This window comes from Delphinus delphis, chromosome 5 (assembly GCF_949987515.2).
Source record: "Delphinus delphis chromosome 5, mDelDel1.2, whole genome shotgun sequence".
Lineage (NCBI taxonomy): Eukaryota > Metazoa > Chordata > Mammalia > Artiodactyla > Delphinidae > Delphinus > Delphinus delphis.
Genome location: NC_082687.1, coordinates 93,147,212 through 93,160,100, shown reverse-complemented (window position 1 = coordinate 93,160,100; position 12,889 = coordinate 93,147,212).

The window sequence follows — 12,889 nt, the reverse complement described above, 5'->3', positions numbered from 1 at the left end:
TTTTTAAAAATTTATGTTTCCTCCCTGGAATCATCTTGCAATTAAGACTAGGCCAAGGGGATTAGGTTTATTGTCATAGATAAGAGGCAGGCAGACATTGCCTAGGGGGAAAAAAAAAAGTCAGTGTTTAGCTTTGAACTTAAAACTAAATGCCTCAGGGTGAGTTCTTTGGAAGCAGTTGCTGAGACAGTTTAGCATGGGAGAAATTTATTCGGGATTCACACCTGTGGCAAAGAGTGAGCAGAAGTAGGATCAGGCAGAGGGAGAAGTGGAACTGCCATACAGGTCAAAGAAAGCCTTGGATAGGTCAACTTCTAGCGGACTGTGGGTGTAAAGCCCCCTCTGTGGTTTGTATGTTTTGTGACCCATGAAGGGAAAAGAAGCTCCCTGCAGCTGAGGCTGCTGCTGGCAGCTGAGGCTACAAATCTCTTCTTGAAGAAGAATCTTGGCAGTGTATCTCTGAGTCAGGCACTGGCTTTGAATAAAAGCTCAACTGCAAAGTTTTCAGCCACATTTTCGAATGATAGAAAGGAGATTTCTTGAACATCCTAAAGCTGGGTTTTTACATGTCCACAACCTTGAATTAGAGGATTAATCTCAGAGTAAACCAAGAGTAGGGGGAATGCAAGCTTTAAAGTGAAGAAATTTACCACACCACCTACAAACTCCTTCCAAGATAGGTGAGGGTATGAGAAAGGAAAGAGAGGATTTCATTATGATCTCTTGCAAAAACACTCAGAGTTTTTGGAGAATCTCTCAAAACCTCACTGATGATTCTCTGCATCCTGACCTAGCCTGGAGATTCTGGCAGCCTCTGGGAGAATCCTGCTTTGTATGGCCTGGGATTAGTAGAGTTGTCATGGCTGAGACAGACCTAAGAGTTGGGCTCCAGGGCTTCCTTACTGGGAATTGTTCATACCAGCCTCTTCAGGGAAAGCAGATGAGACTTCTTTATTCTCTAGAGTTAGGAATCAGATATTTTGTGAGAAACAGTAGATATGAATAGACCTGGGGGTCAAAAGAAGGTCACTTACACAAGCAGAAGAAATATGCATAGTCATTAAGTTTAGGTATTAACACAATCTCTAAATGACGAAGGGAACTAAAATTAAATTAAGATCAAACAAATAAAATTAAATAAAGTTGAATAAAATAAAAAATTCAATTCCTTTTTTTTTTTCTAACCACATCTCTGGAGCTCAAGAGTGACAAAAGGCTAGTGGCTACTATCTTGGACAAGTTATATACAGAACATTACCTTTATCACAGAATGTTCTATTGGGCAGTGCTACTTGAGAAAAATGTGAGCTTATTTCAAATACATATTTTTTACATTTTTAACATCTGAATTCTAATGTATCTTTTGATCATGTCATGTGAAGAAATAATTTTTCAACGCTGTTTAGAGCTAGGAAGAAGAAAAAAAATTTTTTTGAAACTTAGATTGTAGCGAGGCCAATTTTTTCACTCTGCATGAAGACACCATACTCACTACAACTCTTGTGTTTTCATCAATTTGCATTCTAATCCAAATATCATATATCTGAAAAATTCCTTGATGAATCAGTCTCTCCACAAAGCCCTCTCTTATAGAATGCATGACCATTAAGTGTTATCCATCATTTCTCCAATACCCAAAGCAATATAAAAGTAATTAAGTTTGTCTCAGAAGACTTTGTATCAGGCTTCTTTCACCTAGCAATTTTTTTTTTTTTTTGCGGTATGCGGGCCTCTCACTGTTGTGGCCTCTCCCGTTGCGGAGCACAGGCTCCGGATGCACAGGCTCAGCGGCCATGGCTCACGGGACCAGCCGCTCTGTGGCATGTGGGATCTTCCCGGACCGGGGCACGAACCCGTGTCCCCTGCATCGGCAGGCAGACTCTCAACCGCTGCGTCACCAGGGAAGCCCTACCTAGCATATTTTTGAGGTTCTTATACATTGCAGCAGGCATCAGTGCTTCATTTCTTTCTGTAGCTGAATGATATTCTATTGTATGGATATGTACATTTTGTTAATCCATTCGTTTGTTTTGGTTGTTTCCACCTTTTGGTTACTGGGGATAATGATGCAAACATTTCTTGTTATGAAGGTACTTGTTTAAATACCAGTTTTTAATTCTTTGGGGTATACACTATAGAAGTGAGATTACTGGTTCATATGATAATTCTGTTTAATATTTGGAGGAACCATCAGACAGTTCTCCACAGCTTTTGCAGCATTTTATATTCCAGCCATCAATGTATGAGGGTTCCACTTTCTCCACATCCTCACCAACACGTTACCTTCCATTTCTTGTTTGTTTGTTGTTTGTTTGTTTGTTTTCAATACATGCTACTTTAATGGACATAAAATGGTTTTTGTGTTTCCCTAAGCCCTAATAATGTTGAGTATCCTTTCATTTGCTTGTTGCCCATTTATATATCTTCTTTGTAGAAAGGTCTATTCAAGTTTAAAACACTCATTTAACATGTGAGAAAATAGACACCAAATAGTTTAATTGTTGTGGTTATATAACAATAGAAATCATTATCAAATATTGATACTTAGCTCCCACCAAGAATATATATTAAGCTTTGCAATTTTTATTTCACTTTTTCTTCATAATAACTATGAAGTTTGTATGAAAGAATTTCTTATTTTACATATTTTACTCTCCACAAGAGTTAAGTAAAAGATCGGTTTAGAAATTGCTTTCTGATTCAAAACTCATTTATTGGTAATATTTTGTTCATTTTTAGAATTGCTATCAAATTTTGGAGAGTTTTTATGTAAATATTTTAAGAATTCAGGGATGTCCTCTTTTTTTTTTTCACAATTACTAACCTTGACTGTTCATTGATTTTATAAACTCACTATGCAATTTGTAATCTATACCCTCATTGCAGAAGCATACTATGAGTTTTAAGCTCATGTTTATGGATTTCAATAAGTCTTCTAAAAGTGGTGATATTTTAATGAGTTATAATATATGTATAGTAAATTGTGTAAAGTTCACTAACTTTAAACCTTAAGCTAAATGTATCTTTATCACCCAACAATACTATCACCCAAATCAAGAAATAGAGCATTCTCAGTATCTCAGAGTGTTCTCTTTTGTCCATTCCCAGTCTAACCTCATCTTTCAGACATGACAACTGTTGTTAATTCTTTCATAAAATTTGTCTATCCCTAGTACAGTATATTATATACTATTTTCTGTCTAGATTTTTTCATTCAGCATAATATCTCAGAGATTCATTCAAGTTGTTGCATTAGTTTGTTCTTTTTTTATTGCTTTGCAGATTTCTATTTTATATATATAATAAAATGTATGTATCTATTTTCTTGCTGGTGATATCCAGGTTGTTTCCAGTTATTAGTTATTATAAATAAAACCGTTTTTGGGTGGACATACATACTTATTTCTCTTGGACTCTTAGGACTGAAATTGCTGTGTCATTTTTAGTTGTGATAAGCAACTCCTAAGATGGCCAACAATGATCTCCACTTCCTGGGGATCAGCCCCTGTGAAATGTTTCCCTCTTGGACATGGGATAGATTTACTGATTTACTCCTAAGAAACCTAATATGGTAGAAATAATGAGATGTCACTTCTGAAATTAGGACATAAAAATATTGGCTTCTGCCTGAAGTACACTTTCTTTCTCTCTCTCGGATTTCTAGAAGACATTCGAGCTAGCCCTATAAAATGGCCCAACTGAGTGAGCTCAAAAGTAGATATTCTGAAGACTTTCAACAGTGGTGTGATTCTGGAAACAGCTCTTCTGAAGTCCACTGACAGACGTGTGAGTAGGCTTCATGGATAATCTTCCCTCAGTCAAAATTTGAGATGATTCCAGGATGAGCTGATATTTCAGTGAGAGACCCTGAGCAAGAGACAGCCAGCTAAACTGATTCTAGATTCATGATCTATGGAAACTGTGAGGCAAAAAATATTTATAGATTTTGTCTTAATTAATATAATTTAAAAATATATTTAGTTTTAATAATTATTGAAAATAAATTTTTAAGCGTTTTATCACTTTATACTTCAGTCAACAATGTATGAAAGTCCCAATTGTTCCACATCTTTGAAAACAGTTGCTATTGTCAGTCTTTTAAAGTTTAGTCATTGTGGTTAAATTATCATTTCTCTGAAATGATATATGATATCATTTCTCTGAAATGATATGTGGTATGGAGCACATTTTTTATTCTTATTAGCTACTTGTATATTTTTTTTTATGAACTGCCTGTAGAAATATTTTGCCTGTTTCTATGTTAGCTTTATATTTTTCTTATCAATGTATCAAGCTTCTTTATATGTCATAGACCTATGTCATTTGTCTAATGTATATTTTCTAAAATCTTCTCATAGTCTGTGGCTTGCCTATTCTCTTTCCTAATGGTTTATTTTTGTGAAAAAGCAACTCTAATAACTCTGTCATAAATCAGATGACTTTATTTTTTGACTCTATTTATTAACTATCGTGCTTCATGAGTGTTTTGTCTATAATTGGACCATTACCACACTGTCTTAAATACTTCAATATGCTTTAAGTCTTAAATAAAAATAGGGATCTTCAAATTTGTATTTTTATTTAAAACTTTCTTAACTGTTTTGGTCCTTTTCATTTCCATATAAACCTTAGGATAGTCTTACAAATGTTCAGACACACACAGACCTGCTAAGATTATGATTTGTATTGTATTGAAAGTATGGATCAGTTTGGACTTTACATTGTAAAAATATTGAGTTTTCCAATACATTAACTTGTATATCTCTCCAGTTATTCAGTTGATTTAAATTCTTTCAATAATTTTGGAGTTTCTGGAGTAGATACCTTACACATATTAGATATCTTCCTATATATTTTATATTATTTCTGCACTCAATATATTATATTTTAATTTCAATTTTGCATTTGCTAGTATATAGAAATGTAGTGCAATTACTGCTATTAGATTTTTTTGTAGATTCTTTGCGGTTTTCCATGAACACATTTATGTCATCAGTGAATAAGTACATTTTTCCTTTTGATTATTTCTTTCCATATTTTTCTTGTTGCTTTGCCTAGGACCCTCGTACAATATTTGAGAGGTTGTAATACTAGAATTATTTAGCTTTTTACCATCATGAGGAAGAAAATACTCATAATTTCACTAATAAGTATATTTTGTCAGCACATCAAAGATAGTATTCCACTACCTTCTGCCTTCTTTATTGCTGTGGAAAAGTTTGCTGTCAGTCCACTTGTCATTGCTCTGTAAGTATTCTATCTTTAAAAAGTTGTCTTTTCTTTTACAGTTTGCACTTTCACTAAGATATATCAAAGTGTGAATTTTTTAAGTATATGAGCTTTGGATTGATTGTGCTACCCAAACTTTAAGATTCTTGTTTTTACCAAAAGTCCATGCTGTTTCTGGAAAATTCTCAGCAGTATATTCTTCACCGATTCCTTTCTTCTCTCAAATTCCCTTTATAATCTTCTTTCTTAACTCAAATATATAATAGTTTTTCATTCTATTTTCCATTTTTAAATTTTTGTCAGTTTTCTTATATAACAAAGAGATAGATAGTTATCTCTTCAGATTGGATCACTGAAGACATTTCTTTTTTCATCAAGTAAGGGTTTTTATGGGGAATTCTATTTTCACATAGTCGTATCTGATATGACCTAAGTAGAAAGTCAAAATTATTATTGACTTAGGGATTAACTTATCAAGTAAGAAATAACAGTGAGACACTTTCATGGCAATCAAATTGATATAATACAATGAATAAAGCAAATATTTACTAATGTTTTCAGAAATAACATAATTTTCTCATACTTAATCTAGTTCCCCAGTTTAAATAATGTATATGGGTTTATGTTTCCCAAGTTTATAATTTTACTACTAAACACGTTCATGAGCTTCAGACTCACAACCAAGGCCTGAGGTTTATACTGCAAAGTTAAACCTTCCCGAAACAAAACTTCTGAATTCCCCCCAAAAAAGCTTATTCCTTCAAAATTAATCTTCATTTTATTGTTGGCAAAATCACCCATCTAGTAACTCAGGTCAAGTTTTTAGATATTATTTTAAATTTTCCCTTTCCCTTACCCCCTACATCATCCCTCCACTACAGCCATGGTGGCTATACTCAAAAATTTCTCCTGAAATTAACATTTTTTCCACTGCTCACTGCTACTCTTCTAGGCCAAACTACCATAAGAACATTCCTGAACTTCTGCAATAGCCCCTTTATTCTTCTCCTTTTTTCATTTTTGTCCCATTTTAGTACCTCTTCTAGGAAGCAGCCAGGGTAATCCCTGAAAAAGATACATTAGTTATTTTTCCATTTCTTAGGTGCTTCTACTGCCTTCTTACTTCAATTAGAATAAAATTCTACTGCTTTTCAGCGTCTTCAAGGCCCTGTTTGTCTATTCATCTCTCCAGTCCCCACTTATATCACTTCTTCCTCATTGAAGTCTTTTAATAGCACTTGAGTTCTTGTTAAACCTTGAAAATACCAAGATTTTTCTTGCTAAAGCACTTCTTAAATTTTTAACTTCCTTTCCTCAATATTCTTCTTGACACAGATATTTAAATCATTGTCTCTTTATCATCACTTTTTAAGGAAGTGCTTAAGCAGTGTCATGAAGACAGAGGAGACAGCCTGAATGGACTTTCACCATCCAAGTCTAAGGTAGTTTGAGCATCAAAAATAATGGAAATAATGGTTTATAAAATTCACGTGTCCATAAGAAAGAAAGAAAGAAAAAAGGAAAGAAAGAAAGAAAGAAAGAGAGAAAGAAAGAAAGAAAAAAGGAAAGAACGGTAATGCTTTTTTTGTAGTGGAATGCCAACTAGTAAATGTAGAAGAAATGGTGGAGTTAAAACATTTATCATTTTTCAACTATCAAAGGAATAATTAGTTGCATAAAGAATCAGAGATGGATGCTAAAGCTAGTGGTAAAAGTTTAATAAGGAAGAGGATATTTATATAATTTTAATATATTTTCCCACAAATTACTTATCAATACAAATGGTAAAAATAATAATGTTATAGTGAAGAAACATAACAAACATAACCTTAATCAAGTTATTAAAGTTGACTTTACCAAAAATGGGTCAAACCTATATCAGGTAATTTTTTATATGATGCACTAAGAAGAACATGATAACAGAGTATGCATAATCTGAATCTCATCATGAGAAAACATCAGGCAAACTCAAACTGAGGAACATTCTACAAAAGCAACACAAAACAAAACTGGTCTGTATTCTTCAAAAATGTTAATTTCATGTAATACATAGAAGTCTGAGAAACTGTTCCAGATTAAAGGAGATCAAACACACATGCCAAAAAAAGTGGTATCATGTCTACAGTTACTCTGAAATAGTCCAGATATACGAATATTGGACTAATTGTGAATTTAAAAAAAAATTAATAATAATTTACTTTGGACTCAACTCCTCCAATTCTGCCTTGATTCATTTGAACCACATTTCCCACCTCCACATTGTAACTTACCTTTTTGTGGATGGATTTCTGATAATTCAGTGGACCTAGTGCATGTTCTAAGAGAAATTTTTTCTTTATAAAATGATTGATTTGTCAGAGGTAAATCAAAAAATATCTATGCATCGAAGCCAAACATATGGCAAACACCTGAAAATAGGTCAAGAAAGTAATCACAAGTGGGACTATTGCTATAAGAACATTAAAACTATCAGTATTACCTTCGGGCCTATAAAGATAATGAAGGCTAGGAAAACTACAGTAAATATCTTGATGATTTCTCATACAACTTTATAACACTCTTCTGTTTAAAATTCAAAGAAACTGTTTTTGGACTTTGCAATGTTTTTAATATTTTATCAGTTGTAAATGAAATTCAGCTTTTCTATTGAAATTGCTAAGTGGCTAGACTATAATCTTTGGAAGCAATGTTTATTACGTACATTGTATATCAAGCAGTGCTAAAAGTTCAATTTAAAAAATATAACATAAAAAGTGATAGTTAAAATATGTAGTCATTGGAATCATTTTTTTGTTGTTAAATTGCTGTGGAAAATATATAAGAAGATTAGAAAAATAAATGCCTACTCAATGTCATGCTGTTTTGTTTGTTAAAACATATAAGACATAGTATATTATTTACTTAACAAAAATGTTAATTAATCACCAACTATGTATAGGCTATGAGCTATTTGCTGGGGATTGTGGGTACACACATATGACCTGGCATAGGTAGGGGTTTCTAAGCTGAAGACAAGATTGCACTCTAGAGCCTGGAGGAAATGAGATGCTGTATCTTTATCCTTAAAAGGCATCTCCATTTTCCATTATGAAATTCAGAATTTTAAAGAAGTTAGGCAAATTGGATAAATGCCTCTAGAGCACCATTCTTTTGTTTTCATAAAATTGTTGATGCATTAAGAATGGGAAAATGAAGCCACATTTTTGTTTATATCACGCTATCAAGTTTGGTAAGATATAGCACATGGTTCTCTAACTGCTTTCCTTCTTTAATTTTTAGACCCAGACATTTTTTCACAGAAATTCAATCTTAATGTTCTTCATTCCTTTCCATTTAACTCATCAACAAGTGGCTTTACATGAGATTTTTTTTTTTTTTTTTTTGTGGTACGCGGGCCTCTCACTGTTGTGGCCTTTCTCGTTGCGGAGCGCAGGCTCCAGACGCGCAGGCTCAGCGGCCATGGCTCACGGGCCCAGCCACTTCACGGCATGTGGGATCTTCCCGGACAGGGGCACGAACCCGTGTCCCCTGCATCGGCAGGCGGACTCTCAACCACTGCGCCACCAGGGAAGCCCTCTACATGAGATTTTGACATTCAACATAAATTTTATTATTTTTTCTTAAACATAGGAAGCTGTATTTTGCCAAGGGTAAACGAAAATATTTAACTTCAGTTTGACGTCATCCAGTAATATACATACTTGTGTGCTTATTTGTGTGTATGCTACTTTTGGTAAAACAGATTTCTTCCTCTGTTCTAAAAACTTTACTGGCATGATAACGAATGAAGAGGAAGGAAGGAAAGGATACACATGACATTCAGCATGAACAAATTAATCATCCTTGAATAAAATGTTGAGGGGATAATGAATTTACACCACAAGAAGTAATAAATTCATTCCATAATTCTTCTTCCTCCAGTGTTTAAGTTGTATTCATTGGTACTAAATATTTTATAAACTAATGTTTCAGAAAAAGTAACATCTAATACTTACTAGAAACCATCTGTCATTTGTTTTGTACAATATGTATTATGTATTTCTTAATTTTTATATAATTTTGAGAATTAAGAACAATTATTTACATTATACAAATGAGAAATTTAAGGCATTGAAAGATTAAGTATCTTCCTCAATCACACACCTATAATTGAGTGACTAAAACAGGATTCATACTCTTTCCTCCTGATTGCAAAGTCTATGAATTTTAGCATACCTTATACTTTCTCATTCTATTTGGCATATAGTCCACTATGACCTTCAAATTTTTAAAAAAGGAATAAATTAGTTTGATTTGTCTCAATCTTCATTGAACTTTTAGTTCACTTATATTAAAAATATGTCAAAGATCACCAGTTGGTAAAATTTTATGTTTCTTCACATGTTCATAAGTAGTTTGTGCATCAAAGTGGGATTAATTTAGGTACTATTATTCAAAGTCCTGGCTTTCACCTTTAAACATTATTCTTCTTTGTCAATGATTAAGATCTTGAAATTAAATATAAATCCATTATTAAATTTTTTAACAACATTTATAAGATTATAAATAACAAATGAACATTATTGGTAATGAGCCAAGGGAGTTAAGTTTATAAACAGTCCTCATCTAGAAGTTTCCATAAGAATTATATAAAAGGTATTTTCCCACTAAATTCGTATTTAAATGTGGTTAAGCAACTGGACACAGAAGTCATCCTGCTATTAAAGCTCAACCTAAGCCTTAAAAACCACTTCTGCTTTTCATTGCACAAACTTACAGAATACATAATTTCATTGACTGTAGAAAACCTGAAGCAACTTGTTCCTTGTAGAAAAGGAACATTGAGTTGGGTAAATATGTAGACAATTATTTTGCCAATTTTTCACAAGCGCATGAAAAACATTTTTCCAAAAATGTAATGTTAGCTTTATTATTATATTAGAAAATCAGGAAGTGATTCTAAGATTCAAATAATCAGTTATTTCACTGGTGATGATGATGATGATGCAATTATTGATATGCATGCATGTGTGCTGACTATGGGACAGAGTTTACAACTAAAAGAAGACCAGGTTTAAAGTCCTTGTGTAGGTTAAACAAATAGATGCATAGAAAGGATGACACAAGTACAGTGTTTAGTCCTTCAGATCGACCCACAAGTTGCCACCTGCTGCTGGATTCAAACATTTTTCTTTGTGGCTGAATAACGCATTAGATAAAAGTTACATAGAGATAACTTTCAGTTAGTCTCTGGGAAGGATTATGTAAGAGAATGAAGCTACCCTAAAATAAGAAGTAGGACACTGAGAGCATATATCTCATCTCCCAGAATAGTTGTATTTTTTGACTACCTCCATATACTATTATAGCACCAATTGCAATATATGTTCATGTTTGTTATGTCTGCTGGCTGTATCTGTCCATTTCTAAGATAGAAGCATTGAGGTGTCCAACTATGATAATGGATTCATCTATTTCTCCTTGCAGCTGTAGAAGTTTTTGCCTCAAGTTTGATGCTCCATTGTTAGGTGTACACACAGTAAGAATTGCTTACGTCTTCTTGGAGAATTGACCTCTTTACCATTATGTAGTACCCTTCTTTATCTCTGATAACTTCTCTTTAAATTAATATAGCTACTCTCCTTTATTTTGATTAATACTAACCTGGTATATATTTTGCCATCTGTTTACTTTTTTTTTTTTTTTGGGCGGTACGCGGGCCTCTCACTGCCGCGGCCCCTCCCACTGCGGAGCACAGGCTCCGGACGTGCAGACTCAGCGGCCACGGCTCACGGGGCCAGCCTTTCCGCGGCATGTGGGATCCCCCCAGAGGTGGGCACGAACCCGTGTCCCCTGCATCGGCAGGCGGACCCCCAACCACTGCGCCACCAGGGAAGCCCCATCTGTTTACTTTTAATCTATATGTACCTTTATATTTAAAGTGAGTTTCCTGTAGGAAACATATAGTTGGGTCATGTTTTTTGATCTACTCTGACAATATGTCTTTAAATAGGAGCATTTAGATCATTGACATTCAAAGTGATGACTGATATACTTGGATTAATGTCTACTATATTTATTATTGTTTTGTACTTGTTGCTCTGGTTCTTTGGTCCTATTTTTGTCTTCTACTCTTTTTCTGCCTTTTGTGGTTTTAATTAAGCAATTTGTATTATTCCATGATTTTTTCCTTTCTTAACACATCAGTCATACTTTTTTTCACTTTTTTTAGTGGTTGCCCTACAGTTTGCAATATATGTTTATAACTAATCTAAGTTCACTTTAAAATAATAATATACCACTTCATGAGTAGTATGAGTACCTTATAATAACAAAATGATCTTAATTTCTTTCTCCTGTCTCTTGTAACACTGTTATTCATTTTACTTATATATAAACATACTTAAACAGGTATATAAATATATATATGATATATACATAAGCATACCTAATCAAATACAGTGTGGTTATTATTATTTTAACAAACTGTTACTTGTTAGATCAATTAAGAATAAGAAAAATTAAATTTTTAATTATACCTTCACTTATTATTTCTTCAATGTATTTTCTTTTTTTAGATAGATGGGAGTTTCTGACCTATATTATTAATTTTTTCTCTCTGAAGAATTTGTTTTAGCACTTCTTGCAAGGCAGGTCTATTTTCAACAAATCCCTTGATTTTTATTTGTCTTCAAAAGGCTTTATTTCTCCTTCACTTTTGAAGTATAATTTTGTAGAGTACAGAATTCGAAGCTGGTATTTTTTTTTCTCAACACTTTAAATATTTTATTCCACTCTCTTCTTGCTTGCCTGTTTTTTGAGGAAATGTTAGATATAATTCTAATCTTTGCTCCTCTGTAAGTAAGGTGTTTTTTCTCTGACTTGTTTCAGAATTTTTTCTTTTTATTTTATTTTCTGTAATTTGAAAATTATATGCAGAGGTGCAGTTCTTTGACATTTATACTGCTTGGTATTCTCTGAGCTTCCTGGATCTGTGGCTTAGCGTCTGACATTAATTTACAGAAATTCTCAGTCATTATTGTTTCAAATATTTCTGTCCCTTTCTCTCTTTCTTCTTCTTCTGGTATTCCCATTACATGTATGTTACATCTTTTGTAGTTGTCCCAGTCCTCGGATATCCTGTTCTGCTGTTTTTGAGGATTCTTTTGATTTATTCTCTATGTCAAAGATTCTTTCCTCAGCCATGTACACTCTACAAATATGTCCATCAAAGACATTCTTCATTTCTGTTACAGTGTTTTTTATCTCTATCATTTTATTTTGGTTCTTTGTTAGGATTTCCATCTCCTCTGCTTATGTTGTCCATTTGTTCTTGCAGGTTGCCTACTTTATCCATTAGAGTTTTTAGCACATTAATGATGGTTGGTTTAAATTTCCATTCTGATGATTCCAACATCGCTGCCATGTCTGGTTCTGATGTTTTCTCTGTCTCTTCAAATAGTATTTTTTGTCTTTTAGAATGCCTTGTAATTTTTATTGTTAGCCGGACATGATGTATTATGTAAATAGGACTTTAGTAATTTAATGGTGAAGTGTGGGGGGAGCAGAAGCATTGTATAGTACTATGATGAGGTCTCAGTCTTTTAGTGACCTTATACTTTCTGACTGTTTACTTTGCAGGTGTTTCTCAGTTTTTTTCTCCTTCATTTAGTGGGACAGG